The following is a 7,891-nucleotide window of genomic DNA, read 5'->3' as shown; positions in this document are numbered from 1 at the left end:
TGCGGACATGGAGAGCAGCTGTTAGTGCCTGCTCTCATGGGACAAAGATCCTCTGAGAAGAAAGACGGTTTACTCTGCTCTGCCGCCAGGAACAAACTGGGAGGCAAAGATCCTCTCTGAGGAAGAGGGCTCACTTTGCTGCAGGGTTCACCAAAAGTTTTTTTTGTTTTTTAAGAAGAATTAATACATATAATACAATACAGTAAACATCGTCAAATTAAATGAAGGAAGAGGATTTTTTTAAAGGCAAATAAAATATTAGGGATTTATGTAAAAATATACATAGAGACATATAAATAATTATATAACTAAAGATATGTAGGCTATGTTAGGTGAATACTCCTGTCAAATGCATGGTGTTGAAACGTTTAATTTTGATCTTCCTTAGTTCATTTAGACTTTAGTTTATCATAACAATAACAATTAATATTATGAATTGTTCACATTTTAATTTAATTTTAATAACATTTATCACACAGCATTTTGTGGAAAAGTCAAATGTTCAGTTTACAGTTTTAATAAACTCAGTACTGTTTTTCAACACATATATTGTTTCGTCGTCATTCAGTGTAATTAGCACATATTGTTATTGCGCCATTGGTTTTGGCCTTGGTGCCCCACATTTTGGCCGTGATGCCCCAGTAAATTTGTATTTATCAAAGGCCAAAGTAGCCTTGCCCTAAAAATGACTTTTTACCTACCTGGAATATCTACCTCAGAAAAATGTTGTTCAACATTATTGTTCAAAAGCTGTAAGAGAAGACTAAAGAGACTAAAGTTTATTGTTTTTATGGTCAGTGTCAGGCTGTTAGCTGTTGCATTTAAGCTAAAAACAAGAGTATTCCCTCTCTGTGTGCCTTGTGTCTCTTGTATCAGACACAGTCATAGGTTTTGTTATTTAATATTTTTTTATTATTTATTTATAATTTTTGTTACTTTTCCTTTTGTATCAGGAAATAAGCACAATAAATCTTTATGTTGAAAAAATTGAGAGAATCGTGATCTCAATTATAAGCCAAAAAATCGTGATACTCATTTTTTCCAGAATAGTGCAGCCCTATGTCATAATGTACAACAACATGCAACATTCTTTGGCCATATGTATGCCCCCACGCTAGCAGCAAGTGGATGCCATTTGTCTATTTGTCTGTCCATTTGTCAGTCTGTCTATCCATCCATATATCTGTCCATCCGTCTAATTTTTGTAAATGCGATATGTCAAGAATGCCTTTAATGGATTTACTGAAATTTGGCACAAACGTCCACTTGTACTCAACAATTAATTGATTAGATTTTTATGGTCAAAGGTCAAAGGTCACTGTGATCTCATAAAACATGTTTTTGGCCATAACTCAAGAATTCATACACTAATTATGACAGGATTTCACACAAATGTCTAATAGGATAAAGTGATGAAGTGGTGACATTTTACATAAGGTGCTTTGCTACAAGGCGCAGCTGCAGGAACTACACAAACTATGATAATGCAAGTCATCCTTCCATGATGGTATCGCTTGGAGCATCCACATTGTTCGAAACCCTTCTGCATCATCAGCAGGTATCTCAAGGTCACAGGTGTTTCGCCCCTCAACCTGTACACCTCGCCTGAGTGGGGCAGCGATGACTGACTAGCCTTTGCCTGCAGATGGGTTCCAACTGTGGGCTCTCTTCATCCAAAGCAATCTGGAACTGGTCTCGGCTGCTGAGGCTATATCTCCCTGGTGGCTATCCTCAGCTGTTTGGGCTCCAGGCCAACCCTCTGGAGGAAAAAGCTCACCGATCTTGCTGGGAATCCACGGCAGCCGACTTCAATAGGGAAAATGGTTGCATGCCATCCTTTGGCGACAGCTTCGTCGATCAAGTACTGGTATTTGGCTTTTTTGTGTTGGTGAGACGTGGCTAGCCTCTCTTCTCAGGGCACCGTAAGTTCATCAACTATGATGGTTTTTGTGCTCCTGGACAGCAGGACCATATCTGGCTGGAGGGAGGTCACTGCCACGTCCTGTGGGAAGACAAGCCTCCTCTTCAGGTCCACCCTCAACTCCCAGTCGGAGGTGCGCTGCAGGATGAAAGGTGGGTTCTTCACCGTTGCGCTGCTCCGAGGAGCCCTGCCACCTTCCCTTAGGAAGTTTAGGGTTTTGGGCGGTCGGGCCTGGTTCTTGTTGGCTTTGGCTCTTTGCTGTTCAACCTATTTGGTGATTTCAGTGAAAACCTTGTCATGCGTCCACCTGTATCTTCTTTCTGACAATGCCTTTGGGCAACCGGTCAAGATGTGGTTCAGAGTACAGGAGGCCGCTTCATATTGCTTACAAGATGGATCTTCCTCTTCACCCCAAATCTTCAGGTTGCTTGGGGTTGGCAGCAGGTCAGCCACAGAGCGCAGGAGGAAAGACAACTTCCCTTGATCGGTTTTTCACAGTTCCTTCCAGGACAGTGGTCATTCCAGTACCTGGTCCCACTGCGTCCACTCCGACCCTGGGAGGCAAGCCCGATAGCTTTCACCTGGCGGTCCTCCTCTGCTGCCTCACGGACCCTTTGCACCACAAGCCCTCTCTTGTCTCTGGCATTGGCTCTGCTCCACCTCTTGTCATTGTAGTGCCCAAGGCCTAAGCAGCCCCGACATACCACGCCGACTGTTTCCTGGTGTTTCCAGTGGGCTTCTGCCTCCGCCACCGCTTGCTGGGGCTTCCACTTTCTACTGAATTTGATGGTCTTGCTTGCGTGTCTCAGTTTCCCATCTTCAGACAGGAGTGTACTGACTGCTCTTGCCTTGGTAGCCTGAAACTCTTCAACCACCGATGAGATTGGAAAGGGAAGCTTTGAAGTCTTGCTGTATAGGTTGCCTGAGCTAAAAGATGGAGGCACTCCCAACCATTTCCGCAAGAATTTGCTGCACAGTCTCTCCATTACATACAAAAGGTCAAAGGTCATCTTCACTGTGAATTCATAATGTTTTGCAAAACACTTTTCTGGCCATTATTCAACATCACAACTCAGAGACAGAGAGATACTGTATTGGTGACACTAATCTCTGGTGTCCACCGAAAAGTTGTGCTAACTGTAAAGATCTTCTTTGCTGCTGGGTTGAAGATGTGTGTGAAGCATCTAGATCATTCAACTCCAATGATAACTGGTAACCAACACAAACTACTTTATTTGTCTTTCTTACATCTGATGCTATGACCACATTTGATGGTGGGAGCTACAGTGACATGCAGCTGATACCTTGCCACAAAGTAATAGTAAATATAGTCTTGAGGTGGGTTCAGGTCTTTTGGCAGCACTGGACAGGTATAGCCAGATTTTGTCTCAGAATATGCGATCACCAGCTATGTTTGGGTCATAGCTTCAGGCCCATGTAGACCTCAAATCTTCACATTGAGGCAAAAACAAGGCACAAAAGTTAATAAAATTTCAAATAGGCCTCGTTTTTGCATAAAAAAACACACACAAAACAAACACACAAATGGGGCACAGGTATTAACCACCCCTGTGGGAAGTTCACTGCTTGCTTGGATTCAGTTCTTTGCAAGATGCAACACTCAGCTAACTAACATCCTGTCCAAGCAGCTAGCGGCAACTAGTTGGAATGATAAAAACAGTCACCCAATGTCTTACTTTTAGTATTTGACCTGTGTGTTTCACAATGTGCTGTAGGTTTTTATTATCTCCACCAGCAGCTAATCTCATATACAACTGGACCACTCAGACCAATATTTTGTGGGCACATTTATCAATGTATGCTCAAGGACCTCTCATTGTTGCAGTGATGACAGTGGTTTAAAAATGTGTTTTATTGACTGTTGTCCGTCATTGACTGTTGACTCCTCACTCCTCTTAACCGGTCGGTAGCGGTTGCACGTTATCCGGAAATTGGCTCGGTTAAAGCAACAAGCCTTACCTACTTTGTTGCAGGCCACATTTTGGCCTTTATTGTGACTTAAAAAGAATGGACATACATAAAAAAGTTTAGCCTCATTTTGAACTGGAGCATCAGCAGAGTAATTCCATACCAGATATGTTATGATCCACTAAAGTTAGGAATGATCTGAGATGAAAAAAAGTCAACTGTTTTGTTATCTTCACAGCCATTTTGATTGTAAGGAAGACAGGAGCATGAATGTATTAAGAGCCCTGGATACAGCGTTGGTAGTGGGGCCTTGTTCTTTCCTATGAAAGTTGCTCAGTGGCACATGAAGCCAAAATGATTCAACTGCTGTGTATAAAATTCCCTTAAGGACTGGCATTGTTTCTGCACTGTGCAGCCTATAGAGCAGGCACACTAGAGACCTCCGCTGGCCGAGCTGGCTACTTCGGATTTAGCGCTCTATTGACTTTGACTCCACTGTTTGGCCGCTACTGAAATTGGCTTTAAAGCCTGACATACTTCCTGGGGGGTCAGGAGGGACAATTTTGCCAGGCGCAGCTGCACTACGTTCTGGCTGCCATGGTTGTAACTGCTTTATTCCATCCACCGCACAGCTTTATACCTGCATGTAAGTTTCAAAAGCAGAGTGTTTTTCCTGCCCAATTTGTAGACTGATTTAGTTGATCTGGTAATCTTTCCTTGTTATTTATGCTTCTACATAACCAAGTACAGTACAGGCCAAAAGTTTGGACACACCTTCTCATTCAATGCGTTTTCTTTATTTTCATGACTATTTACATTGTAGATTCTCACTGAAGGCATCAAAACTATGAATGAACACATGTGGAGTTATGTACTTAACAAAAAAAGGTGAAATAACTGAAAACATGTTTTATATTCTAGTTTCTTCAAAATAGCCACCCTTTGCTCTGATTACTGCTTTGCACACTCTTGGCATTCTCTCCATGAGCTTCAAGAGGTAGTCATCTGAAATGGTTTTCCAACAGTCTTGAAGGAGTTCCCAGAGGTGTTTAGCACTTGTTGGCCCCTTTGCCTTCACTCTGCGGTCCAGCTCACCCCAAACCATCTCGACTGGGTTCAGGTCCGGTGACTGTGGAGGCCAGGTCATCTGCCGCAGCACTCCATCACTCTCCTTCTTGGTCAAATAGCCCTTACACAGCCTGGAGGTGTGTTTGGGGTCATTGTCCTGTTGAAAAATAAATGATCGTCCAACTAAACGCAAACCGGATGGGATGGCATGTCGCTGCAGGATGCTGTGGTAGCCATGCTGGTTCAGTGTGCCTTCAATTTTGAATAAATCCCCAACAGTGTCACCAGCAAAACACCCCCACACCATCACACCTCCTCCTCCATGCTTCACAGTGGGAACCAGGCATGTGGAATCCATGCGTTCACCTTTTCTGCGTCTCACAAAGACACGGCGGTTGGAACCAAAGATCTCAAATTTGGACTCATCAGACCAAAGCACAGATTTCCACTGGTCTAATGTCCATTCCTTGTGTTTCTTGGCCCAAACAAATCTCTTCTGCTTGTTGCCTCTCCTTAGCAGTGGTTTCCTAGCAGCTATTTGACCATGAAGGCCTGATTGGCGCAGTCTCCTCTTAACAGTTGTTCTAGAGATGGGTCTGCTGCTAGAACTCTGTGTGGCATTCATCTGGTCTCTGATCTGAGCTGCTGTTAACTTGCCATTTCTGAGGCTGGTGACTCGGATGAACTTATCCTCAGAAGCAGAGGTGACTCTTGGTCTTCCTTTCCTGGGTCGGTCCTCATGTGTGCCAGTTTCGTTGTAGCGCTTGATGGTTTTTGCGACTCCACTTGGGGACACATTTAAAGTTTTTGCAATTTTCCGGACTGACTGACCTTCATTTCTTAAAGTAATGATGGCCACTCGTTTTTCTTTAGTTAGCTGATTGGTTCTTGCCATAATATGAATTTTAACAGTTGTCCAATAGGGCTGTCGGCTGTGTATTAACCTGACTTCTGCACAACACAACTGATGGTCCCAACCCCATTGATAAAGCAAGAAATTCCACTAATTAACCCTGATAAGGCACACCTGTGAAGTGGAAACCATTTCAGGTGACTACCTCTTGAAGCTCATGGAGAGAATGCCAAGAGTGTGCAAAGCAGTAATCAGAGCAAAGGGTGGCTATTTTGAAGAAACTAGAATATAAAACATGTTTTCAGTTATTTCACCTTTTTTTGTTAAGTACATAACTCCACATGTGTTCATTCATAGGTTTGATGCCTTCAGTGAGAATCTACAATGTAAATAGTCATGAAAATAAAGAAAACGCATTGAATGAGAAGGTGTGTCCAAACTTTTGGTCTGTACTGTAAGTCAGCAGTGTAATGGTTTTGTCTCCTTAAATGTTTTTTGTTATTATTTCCTTCATTTTTGTTCTGTAGCCTAGAGAAAAGTTTGTGGATGTGTTTTCATCAGTGAAAATACATTCATCCTCATAATTACATCATAGCCTATCCATGTTTCACAGTCAGTGCCTGTCAGCAGGAGTACTCAATCTACTTTGTGCAACACGCTGTGCCTCCGTCAAAAATAGATGAGGTGTGTATTTTCGTAGTTTCTTGGAGGCTTCTGGAATGCCCTGATGTGTGACTGCTGGAATCATCCATCTACAATAAGCTTAAGGCCAAAGCACACCAGCAGCGTACGACGCACGTCAAAACAGCCGCCCCCATTATTTTCTATTTACAAACCCACACCGGCGGCAGCTTGATGCGCGTCGATGTGCCGCGACGCTGCACTTTACGCTATTGTTCTATTTTTCCAGCGTCACAGCCCTTGAAAAAGCGCTATTTTGTACTTCCCAGCCTAGCGGACTGGAGTGTGCAATAGAAATCCGGTTGACACCCCGCAGCACGACGCTTTTTGTGTGTGTTGGGGGTGGCACTTGACTCGTGTCAATGAGGCCGCCGTCATATGACGCCGCCGGTGTGTTTTGGCCTTTAGACAGCAGTGTGGAGTAGTTTTGCACTCTAGTGCACTTTCATAGTTGGTTTTGTTACAGACACTGCTGATAAATACCAATAGTTACCAAATGAAAAGCCCGTTAGAGGGCGTAGCTGGTACAAAATACAAATAGTACTTGATGTAACGCTTGTTTTATGAGTATGTGCGTAACCCTCTTACCACAAGCCCAGCTGGTCCCGTCTTCTATTTAGGTTTCAAGAGGACATGACCAGCGGGCATGCTGGTGTTTTATGTGCATGGTTACTACCACCTGATTGAGCTGTACAAAGACCTGTCTCAGGGTGTATGGGTTGACCCTCGATGGGGTTTACCAATAGACCCCATAAAACTGGAGTTACATCCAGTAACTGCTATTAACGTGACAGATGCAGACAGACGATGTCAGGTGCCAGTAGGCTTTTTGTTAGATTTGTTCGCTTGTTTCCTGTAAGAAGGTCTACTTGTACCATAAACACAACTGACCTTGTAAAATAAGTCAGACTCACAAAGAAAGCAGGACCTTATTTCTGTCATATGTAAGAAATCAATAAAAATGTTTAAATGTATAAATGCAGATTATGAGAGGAACAAACTAAGGACTTGTGGGAATTATACCCTTTAAATTCTTGGCTGGAGAAATGTCACATAATAAAGCTCAGTACCATTACAGTTAGACACCAAATGTAAGCTAACATTTCTGCTGGTCTATGAGATAACAGTAAAGGCATTTCCATCCATCTGTTTTTATGCACAATTGTAATATGCGCAGAAAAAAACCTGAGTGGAAATGCTGGGAATTTGATCAAAACCTTGACATATCACAAAAAAGATTTTACACTTCGGGGAAGTGGAAAAGTTTGTGTCCCAAAAAAAGGTATATGTGACTAAGTGCAATGAAAACAGATTCAGCAACCAAATGCTGCCACTGTGCATCGACCCTAGAGAGTCCAGGCTCATTTTAGCCCTTTCAATCTCTATAATACATTTTAATATTAAAAAGGCAGCTTAAAGTCATCTTACTTAAATTCTCC

This window comes from Epinephelus lanceolatus, chromosome 19 (assembly GCF_041903045.1).
Source record: "Epinephelus lanceolatus isolate andai-2023 chromosome 19, ASM4190304v1, whole genome shotgun sequence".
In the NCBI taxonomy this organism is placed as follows: Eukaryota; Metazoa; Chordata; class Actinopteri; order Perciformes; family Serranidae; genus Epinephelus; species Epinephelus lanceolatus.
The sequence above is the reverse complement of the archived record's forward strand: the minus strand, read 5'-3'. Positions refer to the sequence as shown.